The 18,872-nt window shown below is 37.2% G+C and overlaps 1 long non-coding RNA gene across 1 annotated transcript in view; it reads left to right on the forward strand.

Annotated features, from left to right (window-relative positions):
* The window catches only part of LOC146753764 (uncharacterized), a 36,073-nt gene that overhangs the window by 4,398 nt on the left and 12,803 nt on the right, over nt 1-18,872 (forward strand). The gene's annotated exons all lie outside the window — the stretch shown is intronic.

Here is an 18,872-nt window from a genome sequence, read left to right on the forward strand (position 1 = left end):
TTTCTCAAAAATTGCTCTTAGTATATTGGGGAAAAAAAATAATTGTGCATTTAAATGAACGTGCATTCCTGGATTAGTACATTTTTAAAAATCCAGCTAATTATTGTTCAGTGAAGTCTGCTCCAAGCTACATCACTTTAAGCCTGGAGAAATGCCAAGGAAATCAGTCCAATAACTCAAGAGTCATGCAGTGTAGAAAAGAGCAGAATTTGGTACATCAAGTTCTTTCTTTCCTGCAAGGACACCTATTTATAGCTCCGTTTTCATCTAGCGGTCCCGACTATCATTTCAATCAAGAAGTCCACTTAGTAAATATCTTTCCCCCAAGCAACATAGTATTCTCTCCAAAGCTAAAGACAAGAGGAAAGACACAGACAAAATAGCAAATACTTTCTGTAGTCTTCTGATTTGCAAATTGTCCTAATTTTTTACAAAAAAAGATGGCCGTTCAGAAAGAAATAAAAACCTAATGAGCAGCTTAAAAATTTCTCTGTGTAAATAGGCTGTAATCTGACTGCTGCTTGATAGCGAAGAATGAATATTTGAATTCATAGTTTGGTTGAGGCAGTGGAGTAAGGAGTGGAGCCGTAATAGAGCGAAGCCCTCAGTTGTACCCACCTACACTACATTGGTTTGATTCACAGAGAATCTGGTATGTACAGATCCTGGATTCTTTTCAAAAGGAAATAGAATGTAAGCTCAAGATATGTCCCAGCCTAATTGGGATGTACAGATTGAAATTAACAGCTGTGTAACTTTGTGAAGCTTATTGCTGTAGGTGCACTGTGCACATTAGATTCAGACAGCCAGAGCAATTTTAGTCTGAAGTAAAATCCCCAGTCTCCATACTCTGTTGATGTTGGGGCTCTCTGCATCATCTCTGAGCTACTGCTTGACACCTGTTGTGCCAAATTTCTTGCCTAGAAATAGCAATATTATCAGTGATTCTGAATAATCTCTCAAGTGTTACAGAGTTAATGCTGCTCTTACAAATCCCTCAGAATTGTGGTTGCTCAGAGGAGAAGTCGCTGTTTAGGCTCAAATTGTGGTCAGAGTCTTTTGTGACATTTCAGTATGCCTTGTGCAAATTTCTTGCTTAGGCATTGCTGGAAGCTAGTGTTGACTATTTTAATATTTTTTTTAGGAGCAGAATACTAGTGTTTCATCACATTACGGGACAACAGTTGCATTTCGTTAGCCTCAGGAGCCATTATCCAGTCTGTTGACATTGTCTTTTAGTTATATATAGCTGATTTCATATCAAACAACGGTGTTACATAACATGCATGTTATATCATTACTCTTTTGTTATTAAAGTTCTCATCTGACCTTGTATATGTGAGTACTTACCTTTCAGCAGGTATAAAGAAAGCTCTCAGTTGAAGCTTTCACCACATTTTCAGGGGCTATGTGTTCATTGCTGTATTAATGCAGCTGGTATGCCACTGGGGTTGGACACCTGTGGTCTGCCACAGTGCTAAGCTGTAGGGAAGTCACAATATCCAAATGGCATTGTAATCATATTGTTTGGGCAAAATATGTCTACATTTTACCAGACCATACAGGCTCATTTACTCCAGAGTCCAATGTTCAGTAGTCACAGTCAGGGAAAATATAATTACATTTTATATCCATACTTCCCTAATATTTCTGTACTACCAGAAATAGCTACTTCAGGTGCCACTTGTTCAGATGCACCATAAAATATGGAATTTTGTCACTTCATACTTTTGCTCATTGGTTTTTACTCTCCTTTTTGACTAAGTTTCTGGCATGGATGTACAGCATCCTCTGACAATGAGTTTCACAGCTTCAGTATAAACACAACAGCAAAAACAGGCAAACAAACCAGCACAAAACTCTACTTCTTTTTAACTGAGTGCATTTTTGTTAAATTTAATGCACCTTCAATCTTTTATTAGGGAAGACAGTAAATAATCATATTCTATTTGCCTTTTCTGATGCATGGTTTTATAATATTCAATCCTACCCCTTCTCAGTCACTTGTTTTCCAAGATGACCTATCTACACAGGAAAGTTGTTACATATTTCATATTACATCCCTTCACCCATTTCTGTATAATCTTTAGTACTTATATATGCTTTTAAGATTATAATATCTTAAGATCTTATCAAATCAAAATAATATTTCAGCTGTAAGTATAGTAAATTACATTATATATGGTAAAACAGTGAGACTTTCTGTTCTGTTTCCCACTTTGCTTTTCTATTACGGAGAACTAATATACTGTTTCCACAGAACTAGATATCATTAATTTACAGTCCAGCCCTGACTTTTATTGTTCAAATAACAGTCTTTTTTGTATATATAATTTTAGGATTACTTTTCTTCACATGCCTTACTTCTGTTCATTTGTTCCAAATTTCCTCTGCTGTTTTATTGCCCAATCACTGTTTTCCACTTCCTCATAGCTTGTTGTTACTGTCCAGAACAACCATAGATTAAAGAGCAAACTTTGTCACCTCAATACCACTTTTTTTCTCAGATCATTTATTAACGTGCCATGAGGACATACCCTTCTCTTCATAGGAATAGGAACCATCTGTAACTGTTCACCACTTCATTGTGACATACATCTCTGGTGTCACACATCTCTGATGTCTCAGTAGGTGAAGATACTGGGATCCTCTCAGCACTGAGTAATTTCATTGCAGGAATTTCATTGCAAAGCCAGTGGTCACCAGACCTGTTCTAGGTTTCACTTAGTCCCCAGGTAACATTGCTTTCTGGTCTCAAACATTCCGCATATTGCCCTTGAATTGTAAAGGAAGATATACAAGACCTGGGGCCTTATCTGGCCGTTGTAGTTTGTTATACTATCAGTATAATGGCTCTGTGAATCAGCTTTCCCTATAAAAGACTGGCATACTTCAAACAGTCTCAAGCGTTTAAGTGTTTGATACAAAGCACGCTTTGAAGTGTTATCATGACAGTAAACACTTACTGCTTTCCTTACTGCATGTGTGTTCAAAGATCATGTGTTACATATACAGTGCAGTGGAGAGAATGGGGACTTTTTGTCCTCCCACACTTGTTTTTAATCTATCACCTGCAAAAATTTTCTGCTTGCTAGAGTATACTCATTTATTTTTGTCTTGGCCTGTGAAGATAGAAACTGGGTTGGAATCTAGAAACCAGTGAGCCTAGTAATGAAAAGCAGATTAGTAGGCATGGAGAATGGGAAAACCGGTTCCCATTTCAGAAAGTTTGCTTAAATATTTTAAAGCTTATAAGTTCCTGTAAGTAGTCTAAACAAACAGTAAACACATACAGTGGATGTATGTACAGGTGATTGAATTAGTTCTTAAGTTTTCTTTCAGATTTGCTATAGACGAACTTTGAAAATGATGATTTAAACACAACACAAGAACTGCATAAAGGTGTTATTTTTTTCTCAAACATACAAACTAGGAGTCTTTAAGAGGCCTTATACACTGGAATAATGTTTTCAAATTAACTATCCAGTAAATAACTGGATGGATTTTAAAACATACAAACAATAGAAGAATTCAAAACCGAGGAAGCTTTCAGTAAGCCTCAAGGACAGAAAGTGAATTACTTATTCACAGCACTTAGTAATTGCTTACCTTTATAAAGAGAAGATCTAGTTCAGGGCTGAAAAGATGTGAAGTGGGAAAGACTGCCCGTAGTCGATTGAGAATATGTATAGAACAGCATGCAGTTGAAGTCACTTCAGCTTCAGCCACATATTGATTTGCCCAGAGACTCCATATATCTGAGCCTCTGAAACTTCATGATATGTATATAAATATATTTTTATTTTTGGGTGTGAAGATATGCATGTTATTATCATATTAATTCTATTTTTAGTGTTTTAAAAACTCAGAATTGGTAGTTGTGTTACTTTACGTATTTATACAGTCACTGATTTTTTTTTTGTTGTTGTTGTTTTTACAAAGGTTTTTAATAGTTAAAATTTCATATCAAGACCGAGGGTGGAATAGCTATATGTCTAACTCTAATTAATTAATTAATTAATTTCCCCTTTTTACTCCATATTCTGAAGTTTATCTTTCAATACAGTTGTACACACACTCAACTGTCTGATAATATGTAGCACTAATGAAATCATCAAATACTATAGAAATTTTGAACTAAACTTATTGTGTGATAATCCACAGCTGTAAAATAATTTTGGTATTATAGTGGTGGTAGTGCAGACTGATAAAATTCTGTCATATAGAAACTCCTAAATGAAAAACATCAAAGTCTGGATGGTAGAACTTTTTAATGCAATCTATAAATGTAGGCTCCACTCTCTGAAAGGCAGGTGGCCATCTCCTTTCATTTCTGTGAGGTATTCATTCAGAAGATAAATGAAAGCATGCTATTTTGAGATACAAATGTAGGACATTTTTCACACAGTTTCTCATTTCAGAGAGTTAAGAGTGTTCTGACTGAGAAGAATGGCATTTTGATATGCTTGCAGATTGTGCCCTCATGGTCCTTTGTCACATCTGCAATTTCTTTGAAGTCCTAAGGGCAAATTTACCTTCTGTTTTACAAGGAAATGAATTTCACATTTTTTTAACTGAATGTTCAGTAAGAACACTAACAGAATTCCCAGAGCTGTGCAGATCAGGAACACAATTGTCTCACTTCACATCAGAATCAAAACAGACAGCTGAAAAGTCCTAAAGATGTGTTGTCTATGTGGCTAAACTGCAGTTCATTCTTGGCTTAACTATCAATGTGTGCCACAGTTATATATGTAACAGAAGGTACAGGTCAGGAGTATTACCCACAAAAGAGAAGATTATGAAAACAGTAAACTTACTTGCGAGAAGCACTACAGGAGCTCATGCAAAAACAGAATATTGATCTTTCAGTTCAATTCATTTTAATTTTTTTTTGTTTGTTTTTGTTTCAGCAAGCTTCCATATAAGCAAATATATAATCATAGATTCACTTGAAATTGAATAGATAATTGATCTAGTCCAATTCCTCTGCAATGAACAGGGACATCTGCAGCTTGGTCCGTTTGCTCAGAGTCTGGTGCAGCCTGACCTTGAGTGTCTTCCGGGACGAGACATCCACCACCTCTCTGGGCAACCTCTGCCACTGCCTCACTACCCTGATTGTAGAAAAACTTATATCCAATCTACATCTCCCCTTCTTTAGTTTGGAACCATTTCCCCTTGTCCTATCACAGCAGACCCTTCTAAAGAGTCTGTTCCCTTTTTCTTTACAGCTCTCCTTTAGGTACTGACAGGCTGTTTTCAGGTTTCCCCAGAACATTCCCTCCTCTGGGCTGAACAGCCCCAGCTCTCTGTCTGTCCTGATTGAATAGGTGTTCCAATAATCGTCGTTACTTTATATACTGAATTCAGTGGCAGTTCAAGGAAATCTGCTTCACAAGTAGTAAAAATTGAGTGGTGGACTGTTTGGAAAACAAGGGAATGAGTCTTTTGATACATAAAGTGGTTGAAACTGTGCTAATTAGGAGACTGGAATTTGCATTACTTTTTATGCCTTAGAAGTGGCACAAGTTTGGAGAGTGATGAATGCAGGATTTTTATATTTTTTTATTTTTTTGTAAAGAATGCAACAATACATTTTATCAGATAAAAGTCAAGTTAGTTTCAACCAGACACCCCTGACAAAGACTCACTGTCCATAGATGAAGTCTGTAAATTTAGCTTCTCTAATTTAAACAGGCAGTGGCAGTGCTTTTCTTTTGCATTTTGTGCAGTACCAGAGCTATAGTCAAGGTTAAAGGCTGTAACTTCTGCTGTGATGTTATTAACAAGAACAAAGAGCAATGTGGATATTACAAACTCTGCTGTCAAACTCCTTTAGTCTTCAGACTGCTCTAATCAGAAACAGTTATAAGAGGGCAGTTAAAGCTGTTGGATGGCGATTTAAAGCCTTGATTAAGGGAGAGAGGGAACTCAATTCAGTGCTTTTGTTTCTCCGCTTTAAGCACCTTTAGAACAAAATGAGTGCAAATAAACTACTTCCAAGGCACAAATTAGATGAGCTAGGGAATTAATGCATCCTGCAATCAGATTTATGTGTGGAATTGTCCACCCACTGCACCATCTCCTTTACTGTATTAACCATCTACATTGCCAAGAGAAACAAGAGAATATGATGAATAATATTGCTGTATTCATTGGCAAAAGAGCTGCACAATTATTCATATTACTGATAAATTCTTTAATCATCTTTTTTTTTTTGTTGTTCAAATTGCTTTGACATGCAGTGCATCTTCTGGATTCTGTAGTTTTCATTACTGAGCCATGATGTGAGAGATCAAGAAATCCATTTTCTTTTAACTGATCCCTGCAAAGGGCTCTCAGGCAAAACTAAAGTGAGCTCTGTGTTTGCTGTTGCTTGATGAGATTTGCATGGTCAATTCTGTAATTAGTAAGTCAGTATTTATTTCTAGTTCTCTGCTTATTTCTCCAAAAAGTTATTATGGAGTTTTGATTTAAATACTGTTTTGCCTGAATGTCAGTTATGCAGAAGTGCTCAGGAGATGATTTAGTTAAACATGTACTACATATAATTAATACTTTTCTACTGCCACTGGATCCTGAGCAAGTACATGAAGCAGAGGGGCATATGTGGTGTGCTTAGCCTTGCCTTGTTCTGTCTGGACCGCTGTTATTTGCAAACACTTTCAAAGTATAAGAATCCTCTCCTGGCTCCAAAATATACATGCTCATAGTGGAAGGAGAGCCTTTGCAAATGACAAGCATGTTTTTTTTTCTGAAATTTCTTAAGCTGACACAATTAATTTCAGTTGCTAAAATCAACTAGAACTTTTCTGGAAAGAAATCATTGTCATATTTACTTCAACGTCACTTGGCAATTTCAACATTCTGTCTATCACAACATCCTTATCTGTGGTTGAAGTGGCTTATCTATGCTGTGCCAAAAACTGTGGAACATTATCTCTACAAGATTTTTACAGAAGATAGCTAAAGTGTAGATCACTTCCCGTCATAAAAAGTACCTCTCTGGGGGATAAAAACAAACTTTCTGATTGTAGTAAGCTTAGTTGAGTGAAAAACTATGGTATAAATACATGCTAGAGTTTCTAATTTCACGTTTTAGATGTGTACTTTCTTTGTGTCTCACACACACCCTATTATGCTGTAGTTTGCTTAAGAAATCCTGTTTGTTTTCTGATGTGGAACTGTACCCCATGACTTGTTAAACATAAAGAGTTGTGATGCTGAATCAAGGAAATTCCAGAGTGTCTGGTTTGGCTGTTAGGGAGTTGCCACGCCATTTCTGTGTAGCTTGAAGATAATGTTATGCTATTGTAAAACACTTATATTACACTTATTTATAGTGTTGCTGACATTTGATTTAAAGCAAAATTTTTGTTAGTTTGGAGTATCTGCATAGCGTACAGCTTTCCCCAGACCCCAAATTTTCATTATTTGACATAGAGGGTATCACAAATGCAACTTAATCCCCACAATAAATGTACCCCTGTCTAGTAAAAGGTACTTGAGCCACTAGACATAGGAATATTTGTAGGGTTCAGTGTTACATTGGGCACCTTCTACTTAGAAAATTCTGCATAACTGCATTGCACAGAAGCCAAGTCTGACTGATCACATTATATAGGTCCCTTTAACACACGAATGCCAGTAGGGTGTTTGCAACATATTGAATAGAAAACTCTGCTTTAGTAACATGATTCTCTTGAAAGCACAGGTCGAAGAAACTCTTTCCTTTGATGAAAAGGGAGGAGCTGTGGGAAGGCACTGAAAATCTGTTAGTACCTGAGTGATAAATCCTCCACGTTCCCTGTACACTTGACTAATGTACATAGTTAGAACACTATTATATGTCCAGTGAGACCAGTTAGCCCAGTTTGCAATGCTGCTTCACCTTGACATGAAACTTTTAGTTGAGACTGGAGAGACAGAAGGGCACTATCTCTAATTGTATGAAAAGAATGAAATAATTCTTACCCATATCCTCTGATTGAACCATAGTTTACAGTGGTTAAACATAACCACAGCTGATTAAACAGCAAGCAAAGTGACATCTAGGAAATCTTTATCAAGCAAGTGTTTAGTTCTACCAGCATGAGAATGAGAGATTTCGGAAGAGAATAGTTGGTCAGAGGTAGCTACTGTACATTTAGAAATGAAATTAATCACTGCAGATATAGTGATGCAGGTAGTATAGTACAGGTTCTATTAAGCTCGCTTCTCTGAAACTGCATCTTAAGATATATGTTGATTTTTGTAAATGTGGGAACTTTGCTGATTACAGGAGAAAGCCCCGCTTTTTGCAATGGAAAGTGAGAACTGAGCAGCATGTGACTGGGAGGAGACCATAGAATGGTGTAGTTCTTCTATCTTTGCATTTTCTTAACTTTAAGCAATCCGCTTCATCTCTGTTTTTAAAACTGAAAACAAACAAGCAAACAAAACCAACAGTGAAAGTCAAGTAACTATGGGGAGTTTCTCAGGACAAATATTTAGTAGCCATTGTCAGAAGCCCTGTGAGAAATTTGCAGCAACAAAATCATAGAAAACAGCTTGCACTGAACAAGTGGTGTAACAACATTTGTCATTAAACTTCTACAATTTTAGGAAAGGGCTTTGATTGATCTTAATTATTTCTCTTTGAAATCACTGAGAGTCTTACACTGATTTTGATGGGAGACAATCTGTCTCCCAGAGTAGCAATGAGTTTTTGGCAATTGGTTTTTAAGATGTTGTCCAATTATTGAATTGTGGCCACTAGGACATCTTTCTGTCCCCTCAATTTTATTTTTTTTTTTAACAAAACTTGTTAGGCCAACCTAGTTTTTGAGTACTACTCTGCAAATATAATGTACTGCATTATTTTCCATATTCCTTTTTCAACACAGAGAACTACAACTCAGGATAATTTCATTAAAGTTTTGTTTTCTGACCCCAACATACAAGGATTAAGTAGACTTTGAACATCAAATTTATCATGGTTAAAAATGTATGGGAACTTAATTGGGGATTTTTAACAGTGTTATGATACTGAGAACCATGTGAAGTGAAACCTACTGCAAGTAAAAAATGTATCTATTCAATTTACAAATATTTTTGACGTGTAGTTTGGGTTAAATGCCACCATGACTTATCCATTGTTGACTGAAGTACAAGGATAGCATTTTTGCTGGTTGAGATAAATATAACTTTCCCATTCTTGTCATCATGACAAATAATCAACATCACCTTTGCTCTAGCAAAGGGCTTATGCATTTAGGTCATCTGAAGAATGCAAGTTCCATCAAATTAAACTATTTACATTCTTAAAGTACAACACGTGAAAGTGCTTTACAGAACTGGACTACAGTAATTACTTTTGATCTCTACCATCTGAAAGAAAGAAGGGAAGTCTGTAACCCCTATCCAGTCCACCAAGGTATCCAGTAAACTTGCAGCACCCTTAACTCTTTCTGTTTGCTGCTGTTTGTTTCTCTGCTAAAACAAGTTCATAGTCTCAAAGAAAGCAGAAATACATTAGATGAAAGCTTTCATTGTTTTATTAAATTTTTACATGAAGAAAATGGGTGCAGTTGTAGTTTCTGTATCCTTCAACTCATTGCAACACAGCATGATTAAAGATTGGCTTAAGTGTAGAGACAGTAATGCCTTTATGGAAGGTTCAGGGAGGTTGCTCTACACTTACACGCTTAAGGACTCTGTGAAATAAGATTAATGTGCTTTTTTTGGTTGTTTTTTTTGTTTTTTTTTTTCCCTTATACTAACTCAGGACCACTGCAGGACAGTTCTTTGCCAAAATAGTGCAATCCTTTCTCTATAGCACACTATATAATAAAATTCATCACATCAAAACAATGTCAGGTGACATGTTAGTTTTTAACTAGCAGTATTAATCAGTGAAGTCTGGGTGTCACAGGCAGAATACGTAAGGCATAACTTCCACACAAATAGCTTAGTTTGTATGTATTATTCTGATAAGGGACTTGATTTAAATTATTTGAGCCCTAAGAAGTTTTAAGGTGTCATGTAGATGGGAAACTTTCAGGTTACCAGGACAGTAGATGTATTACCTTTCTTCTCCTAAAAGTTTAATCACTGTAAAAGAATTAGGTGAGGCTAGAAGAACTTGTTTGGCTGCAAAGCACTGTCAACACTGCTTGTCTTGTTATTTTCCATACTGGACAAAGACAGGCAGGAGTAGATCAAATCTTTTGTTATAGGAACTTACACAGTAGTACAACAATTTTTTTCAGTGGTCTCTTCTTTTCAGGTCAGTTTCTCTCTTCATTTGAAAAGGCACTAGATATTTTTAACATTTGCATTATTTTAATTGTGTAATTTTACACTTACAGGGAATCTGTAGGACCTTTACCTTCTGTTCACCTAATGTAGTGTCCTAGAAATGACATAAGTTTGGGGCAGTTTGAATTAAAAGGAAGAGGGGAAGGGAAGGGAAGAGAAAGGAAGAGAAGGGAAGGGAAGGGAAGGGAAGGGAAGGGAAGGGAAGGGAAGGGAAGGGAAGGGAAGGGAAGGGAAGGGAAGGGAAGGGAAGGGAAGGGAAGGGAAGGGAAGGGAAGGGAAGGGAAGGGAAGGGAAGGGAAGGGAAGGGAAGGGAAGGGAAGGGAAGGGAAGGGAAGGGAAGGGAAGGGAAGGGAAGGGAAGGGAAGGGAAGGGAAGGGAAGGGAAGGGAAGGGAAGGGAAGGGAAGGGAAGGGAAGGGAAGAAAGAACAGAAGCAATTCTCATTTTGCTCATAGTTTAAGCATAAGAGATTAACTTATAGTCACTTGATTAGTCTCCTACTGCTAAAAAATTATATTTGAAAGGTGTGAACTGTAACAATTACTAGAGATTAAATCATATGTATGCTATTCTGTTTTTTTCAGTTTGATCCCCATCATTAACTAATTTATTTGGTAATATTTTGTTCAGTAAAACAAAACAGATTCAGTTCTGGAGTCCCAAACTTTTTGTAGGTACCTGATGCAGGCTTACCTGTCTATCTTACAGGTTTTAGTTTTTGAAATTGCATTCCCTCTTGGAAGGTGTCAATAGCTTATGCTAGATTTGTGTCCTTGAAGTAGTAAAAAGAACACTGTCTGAACAGTTACAGGGCTGCTGATGAAAAGGGTTCAGAAAGAAACACTAACACCCTCATCAGGATAAGAGGCTTTTAAATTTGCCCATGATGCCGCAACTAATACTTGGAGTTATTGCCTTTCATGTTTTGTACTTTAAAATAATGCCCAAAAGATTCTGCTAATGTGGGGGAAGAGTATTCTTTGCTATCTGTTGCCTCTAACTTTATGTAAATTATAGATACCAAAGAAAAGAAGAGGTAGGTTGAACACTAAGACTATAAAGCCCTTGATTCTCACTCACTGCCTTTTAGGGCATATTGTGGAGCACATCTCCCTGGACACAGCATCATTCCATTGTTATCTGTATGTCTGCTCTATCGTTCAGAGAAGAGCTGTGAAGGCATCATTTCTCTGTTATCTACAGAACACAGAGGAGTCTTACTCTGTATCTATCCACAGTTAACAGTATCCCTCAGGCATGGAACTGAGTCAGGCTTCCCCCTGCCCACATTTGAAGTTCCTGTGATGTAGTTAGCTGATGAAGACACAGTAATGTGTTAAAGACCTTGGTCTCTGGGATACCTCTCAAAGAAGACTCCTTGAGGTTCAGTGATCATTCATTGACAGCTGACATAACTGAAAGGAATGAGCATTGTACTCTAGTAGGGGGAAATTCTTAGATGTGCAACTAAGTTGGTCATTCCAAAAGTTATGCCTCTTATCTATTTTTGTGGAAAATAAAAAAGATAAAAAGAGCACAATAAAGCTTCTTGATAAAGAAAATTCTCTGCTACAAAACATGATCTTTCATACAGTTATCACCATCAGCTTTGCATTTTCACCAGTGATGAACAAAAACCTGCATGCCACACTCATAACAATCTGCATGGCCATCCTGAGCGCAGCTTGTCATTCATGTTGTTATCAGCACTGCTGAAAAGCACCACCCACCACCTCACCGTGCTCACATTCATTGTTTGGTCTAAATAAATGTTCAGTGTTGGTGAATCTCAATGTGTGCCATTTTTCTACATGGAGGGATTCAGTGACACCCCTTTGCTTCATGTGCATATCCATGTCAGATGCCATTTGGTCAGTCTGCCCCTTTGTTGCCATCTGTTGCACAGCAACAAAAAGTAACAGAATACTGGAACATTAGGAACATTCAACCTCTACTGCTGTATCACCACCATCTGCCTCTGACACTGTGGGCCAACATAATAAAAAAGGAGGCATAACTTTCTGAGCAACCTTTATAAATGAAGTGCCACTATTAGTAACCTACACAACTATATCCTTATAGTTGTTACATTAGGAGAGGTTTCATTTGCAAAATGAAATCCCATTATGAAGCTAGTAGAAAGTTTCCTCTTTTAATGAGTTGTAAAATTGGCCCCTACTGAAGCATAGTAGATAAACTACTAAAAGCAGGTGACACATAAATTCCATTGAGTTTTTCTGTATTTAATATTATCCTGTTTTATACAATTATTTTTTCTACCATCCGGTGTTACTCTTAATACCAAGAACTTTTGCTTACATTGTAACTTAATCATTCAATCAGGTTTTACTGCCTTTTAATTACTGGTGCTTAGTGGTTACCCAAACACGCTATTCTTTCTCCAGATCTGGGCAGATTTTTTCATTGTGAAACTTCTAAAGTTGATGCCAAGTTCAATACACTGCATCATTCAGCCTTGGAAGACCTTGAGTTCCATCAGCTTTTGGTTCTGCTCCTCATTCCCACTCCTACTTCACACCTGCAAACAAAACAACTAACCTAGCACTGCATTAATTTTAACTCTTCTTGGAAAGGTTTGCTGTGGAAACATCACCTAATACTTCATTAGTAAAGTGGAAAATTGAATTAAACATCCAAGAAAAAAAAACCATACTTCTAATGGCCACTGGCCAAAGAATTCTGTAGCCTTGGCAGCATGAAATTCATGATCCACATTTTGTTCCAGTCTTAAGCAAGATGCTCACAGAAGACTCTTTATGTATTGTTTAAGGAATACAATTGGTCTGAAAAAGCAGTCTGGTAAGATACTCAAGGATCATCCAGCCTAGGCTGTGCAGTTTGCAATGTGCTCAAAATCATAGAATCCTTAGAGTTGGAAAGGGCATTTAAAGGTCATCTAGTCCAAATCCCCTGCAAGGAAAAGAGATGTTCAGCTAGATTGGTTTGCTCAGAGCCCTAAGAAAACAACTTTCATTAGGGCTTCAGACCAGCAATGCTAGGACCTGCCCTCAACCCCAGGTTCTTGAACTGCTGATTCTTCAATAGCTTGATGGATCTGATGCACTTGATTCTGTGTTAAAGTCCTCTCTGGGTGAAGGTAAAAGATACGGTAGCAACTGCTGACCTTCTTTGTCTTTGGATGGGTATATTCATCCAGCAGCACAACTGGCCTTGAAAGTTTCGAGGAACAGGTCATACACCTTGTCATACATCTCTGGGAAACCCATTACTGTGCTTCACCATCCTCACTGTTAAAGACTTCTTCCTTATGTCTGTCATAAATCTTGACAGTTTGACTCAGTTTGACTCAAACTTCAAACTCTTGAAGTTTGAAACTATGTCCCCTTGTCCTATCACCACAGATCCTGTTAAAGAGTCTGCCACTTTCTTTTTTACAGCCTCCCTTTGTATACTGAAAGGTTGCTAACAGGTCTCTCCAGACACTTCTCTTTTCCAGGCTGAACAGCTCCAGCTTGCTATGCTTTCCCTGTTTTGACTGAAGAGCTGGAAATCTGGGAATATTGTGATGGGCTTAAAGATAAAATTCACACTCAGTGAGGACTCTTGTACAGAGGGCCTGTCCCAGAGCTGAGTATAGAGGTTCCCATGTGGGTGTGATGACTGAAACCCATTTCCAGACTACTGAACACAACTTGCCTGAACTAGGTCTTTCCACTCAAATGTGCTTTCAGCTAATTCCTGCTCCATGTAATAGCTGTGACTTCTCTCCCAGAAAATGTGTTCATTGATTCAATTTAAGCTATGAGTGAAAGACAATAGTGGAGTAGGAAACACTTAGGTTTTAAGTTCAGCTCTCATCACTAGGACTAATCTCACTAAATAAAAGTCTTTATTTCAGCAGTTTTAGCTACAGATGGGATTTACCTTATTTTAATGCAAAAATAATTAAAAAACAAAACAAGCAAAAACAAACAAACAAAAAAAAAAAAAAACAGGAAAAAACCACACAAAACAAAACACTGCTATGAAGTTATTCTAGGATTTGCAACTGCTTGCACTGTAATACTGCTACTCAGTTCCTTGTCCTATGGTAATAGGCAACTTTCTTGGTAGTTTTGAAGCCCCCAGACTTCCATTCCTTTTATTATTCCTCCTGTAGTGAAGGCAGGCAGCTGCTGTCATGCTTCAGATTTCACTAGAGCTGTACACAAAGAGATTTCTAGACAGATAGGTCTTCTGCTGTAATTCCACTGTACTGAATAGCCATTCCTCCAACAAGCTTCTGATTTCGTATACAGGAAATGAAAGCCATGACTTAATACCACTGTTGTGGAACAGAGAATCAACAGACTCTGTCTTTCAGAAAGGGGGATGGGAAGGAATCTTTCAGAGTTTTTGTATATCATAAGAGTTAGCAGTGACACATGTATATTCAGTTTGTGTGGCTGATGGTTGAACTAGGAAGTATATGCCCATGAGAGAAAGGAATTGTTTTAGCGAGATGAGCTTTTGCAGGGTGCAGATGAAATTGCTGCTTTGTGTATTTAAAGTGTTAGCCAGCCAGCAGCCAAGCCAGTGTGCCAGTGTATTTGTTTCCTTTATTGTTTAGTACAATGTTGTGCCAGCAGTGATTCTGGAGGCTGACTGAGTCAGCAGGTGCCACAGATACAAAATAATGGTGAAAAGGATAAAAAAGGACTCAAGAGTTGCCAGGCTTGATGTTATCTTTTAACGCCCCTCAAGACAGATTAAACACATGTGACACCTTACTTTCACTTGCTTATCAAAGAGTCCTTTGCTTTTGCTAGAAATATTTACATAACCCTCTGAAAAAAAATAATAATAATAATAATCCTAAATGGGACACTGAATTTTGAAGTAAGCCAATAGGAATTACCATAAGAGATCTCTGTAATTGTATAGGTTTATGTTTTGTTTCCAAGTGAAAAGTTTAACAACATTACCTCTGTGCTAAAGTGATGCTATTTTTTTTCTTAGCGATTTCATTTCAGATTTACTACAGATGGTTTAAATTCAAGTTTATCTTAATTTCTCAAGTTAAATTAATTTGTATTTAGCTTTCCAGTTTGCAGTGTTAAAACAGAAAGTGAAAATAGGCATATTAATTTATGAAACCTTTTGTATGTGCACTTTAAGATAAAGGAACTATCCAATAAACAAATAATAATTTAAAAAGCCATACAAACAATCCATTGAACAGAAATAAAACCAACCAAACAAAACCAGTTACAAACATTTATCCAGCAGCTACTGAAGTGTCCAGAGTGCTTTTCTGAACAAGTTTAATTTGTAGGTAACCTGAAAGGTTATTGTGCCTTAAACTGGATTATAATCATCCAGTGACACTAAATTTACAATGACAGTATCAAAACAGGGACAGGGATGGGATTGTCCCTCTCTGCTCTGCCCTTGTGAGGCCCCATCTGCTGTACTGTGTCCAAGTCTGGGACCCCCAGTGCAAGTAGGACACAGAGCTGTTGGAGTGGATCCAGAGGAGGCCACAAAGATGCTCAGAGGGCTGGAGTGCCTCTGCTATGGAGAAAGGCTGAGAAAACGGGGATTGTTCAGCTTGAAGAAGAGAAGGCTCTGGGGAGACCTTGCTGCAGCCTTCCAAAACCTTGAGGCACCTTCTAAGGAGGAGGGAGACCAAATTTTACATGGGCAAATAAAGACAGGACAAGGGGGAAAGGGCTTTCCTCAGGGGGTGGTGAGGCCCTGGCACAGCTGCCATAGAAGCTGTAATGCTCCATCCCTGAAGGTGCTCAAAGCCAGGCTGGATGGGGCCCTGGGCAGCCTGAGGCGGGGGGAGCCAGCCTTGCCCATGGGGTTGGGTTGGGGGGATTCAAGGTCCTTTGCTACACAAAGCATTCTGTAATTCTGCAATCTGTGTTGCATTCAAAATCTTTATTTATAATGTTTGTACTGTTGACATTTCTAGCATTAGTTACAATTCTCAGTGGAGAGAGAAATGTATGAAGACAATTATTTTTAATCTGACACTTTTGATCTCTATTACTTTTTTTTCTTCAATCTGATATTTATGTAAACTTTATTATCTAAATATCTTACATACTGCCCTATATCTGCTAGACATTAATTGAATTAATCATTCAGTTCATCTTTAAAGTGACAATAGCAAAAATTATCATCTTCCCTTTTGTTTATTGTTTTTGTTTTTTAATCAAAATGTCATTGTAAGCTAATTTACAGTTGCCATGGCTCTGGAAATCACTATGTTCCACCATCAATTTTCTTGTGCATCAGTAAACAATAGTATTATCACAGAAGTTTCAGTGTGGGAGGTGGAAGTGGTAAGCGAAACAGAGTTAGAAATCATTTTGGATATTGCAGGAACAAGTTGTACTAAAATAATTGCAAAGCATTGTGTACAATCTTCTCTTCATAGAAAACCTCACTGAACACAGTAGTAACAAAAGAAGCCAAGAACATTTCTTGCCTGGTAGAATGACAAAGATGACCTTATAGTAATTCTGCAGCTTGGTTAAAGAAAGAGATCTTAGTTCTCTCTCATGTGCACGCCCTCTTTAAGTAGGCTCTTATTAACTCTGATCTGATTTGGTGTTAATTTGCCACAGAAACATCAATAAGCATTTGATGCTTTCAGTATCCAGTTAATTACATTCGGGCTCTTCGTTTTGGTGAAAGCTCCTACAGTTGAAAAGTGTAAACTTTGTGAACTAGACTTTAAAACTTTAAAAGGGAGATTTGTGCATTTTCTTCTCTTTGGTTTGGAAAATGGATCAATCCAACCTTCATGTATATATTACTCCCCTTTTACCAAAAGAGGATAAAACCTCTGTATCAGTTAGTCATTGTGTTAAGAATCCAAGGGTTGGGTTTTGGCTGCATTTACTTGATTTTGTGATTGAAACAGTGCTGAACTATTGTGAATACTCCACAGAAACACTTAATTTGTCAGAAATCAGCTTTTTATATTTAAGAATACAAGGCTGTTTCGAGGGTTTGGTCTACAAAGCAGGTAGGAGAATTAATATCGTTCTTGCCAAGGCAGAATTTTTTCTCTAATGTACTGAATAAGATATGGCATATTTTAATAGGCAAGGGTTACAGGCAAACAAAATCTTAAAAAGAGAAAAAAAGCAAAGAAGTGTGTGTATTTTAATGTATAAAAATTAAGCTAATATGGGAAAAGATTCTGTTGTACTGAGGCTGTTTGTTTTGGCTACTATTACCAAAAATATTCCAGTGATGAAATCAAAGGTTAAATACAACTGGCAGGAAGTTATAAAGGTGAATTGCGTAAGATACTGCTGAATAAAAGGAGTTTGCAACTCTATTACTTCTGTTCAGAGTTCTTTGATGTTTTGTACAACAACAGTGTATGAAAGGTGGATTTTTAGTTTGTTGTGATAAGCCTGTCAGATTGAGCGGCACTGTTTACAGGGATATGTTTCTTTTAGTTGTATGGATTAAGACATTGCACCAATTTTAACAGTAGGCTAATATATGTTGCTTCTTATAAACTTTTTTGCAGCCATCAAATTAAAGTAGCTTGGAAAATAACTGAAGAAACTTATGTATGATTAGTACACCTGATTGCAACTATAGCACAAAACACCTAGGCACACTTACTGATGTTGCTACTTATCTGTGGTTTATATCTTGCTTTTTTTTTAAGTATTCTGTTCAAGCTTCAGTCAATAATGATTTATTAGTATTATATATTAAAAATATAATGAATGTATTCTGTATCTCTGCTTTTTTTAAACAGCATAACTACAGATAGGCGGATTTTCTTCAGGCACAGGTAATCCATGTGCAGAATACCCACTGACATTTTTTATATTAAATGTTATCCTAAGGTTTGTTTTTTTTTCTTTCAAACCAAGTGCATGCACACTTAAATGTCTTTTCAGTCTTAAGACATTCCACATTCAAAACTGTCACTCAGCTTCAGATGAGAAAAGGAAAGGAGCAGGAATAACCAGGTCACATGTCTTTGAAAAGAGCAAAGGCACAGTGTTGGCTGTTTCAGGAACAGACCATCACTGTATAGCTCACCTTTAACTACAGTATAGTGTAGTGCTGATTCATGACCCATTTGCTCTATGACACTGCTCTAAAAATTGTGTAGTGCATTAGGATCAGGCCATGCTGCGTGTTGCAAGGGGGCCTTCTCTTACTTCTGGACATGACTTAGCTAGCAGCTGGGCATTAAGTAGTGAGCTGAAAAGCCATGCCTGTGACTCTGCCTCTCAATGCAGGAGATTTATTAAGCTCAAATGACAAGTAATTTTTAAAATAAATGATTGAAGGAGGTTATGACATTGAGAAGAATGAACCTTTTATGCTGTGAAATGTGATTGCTCCTTGTGAGATGCATAATAGTTATTTAAGAGCTTTGAAGACCAAGAGACCGAGAGAGGTAGAAGGAATTCAGCTGAGGAAATTCGGCATACCTACTGGTCAACTGTAAATAAATGAACTAAAATTGCTTAGTTGTGTTCATTATTAATGGTAAAATCTTCACATTCATTTTAATTCTGGTAACTTAACACTTGCTTTACTTCTATCACAATTGGCTGTC

Source organism: Coturnix japonica, chromosome Z (assembly GCF_054131305.1).
Source record: "Coturnix japonica strain WE chromosome Z, WE-NBRP24, whole genome shotgun sequence".
In the NCBI taxonomy this organism is placed as follows: Eukaryota; Metazoa; Chordata; class Aves; order Galliformes; family Phasianidae; genus Coturnix; species Coturnix japonica.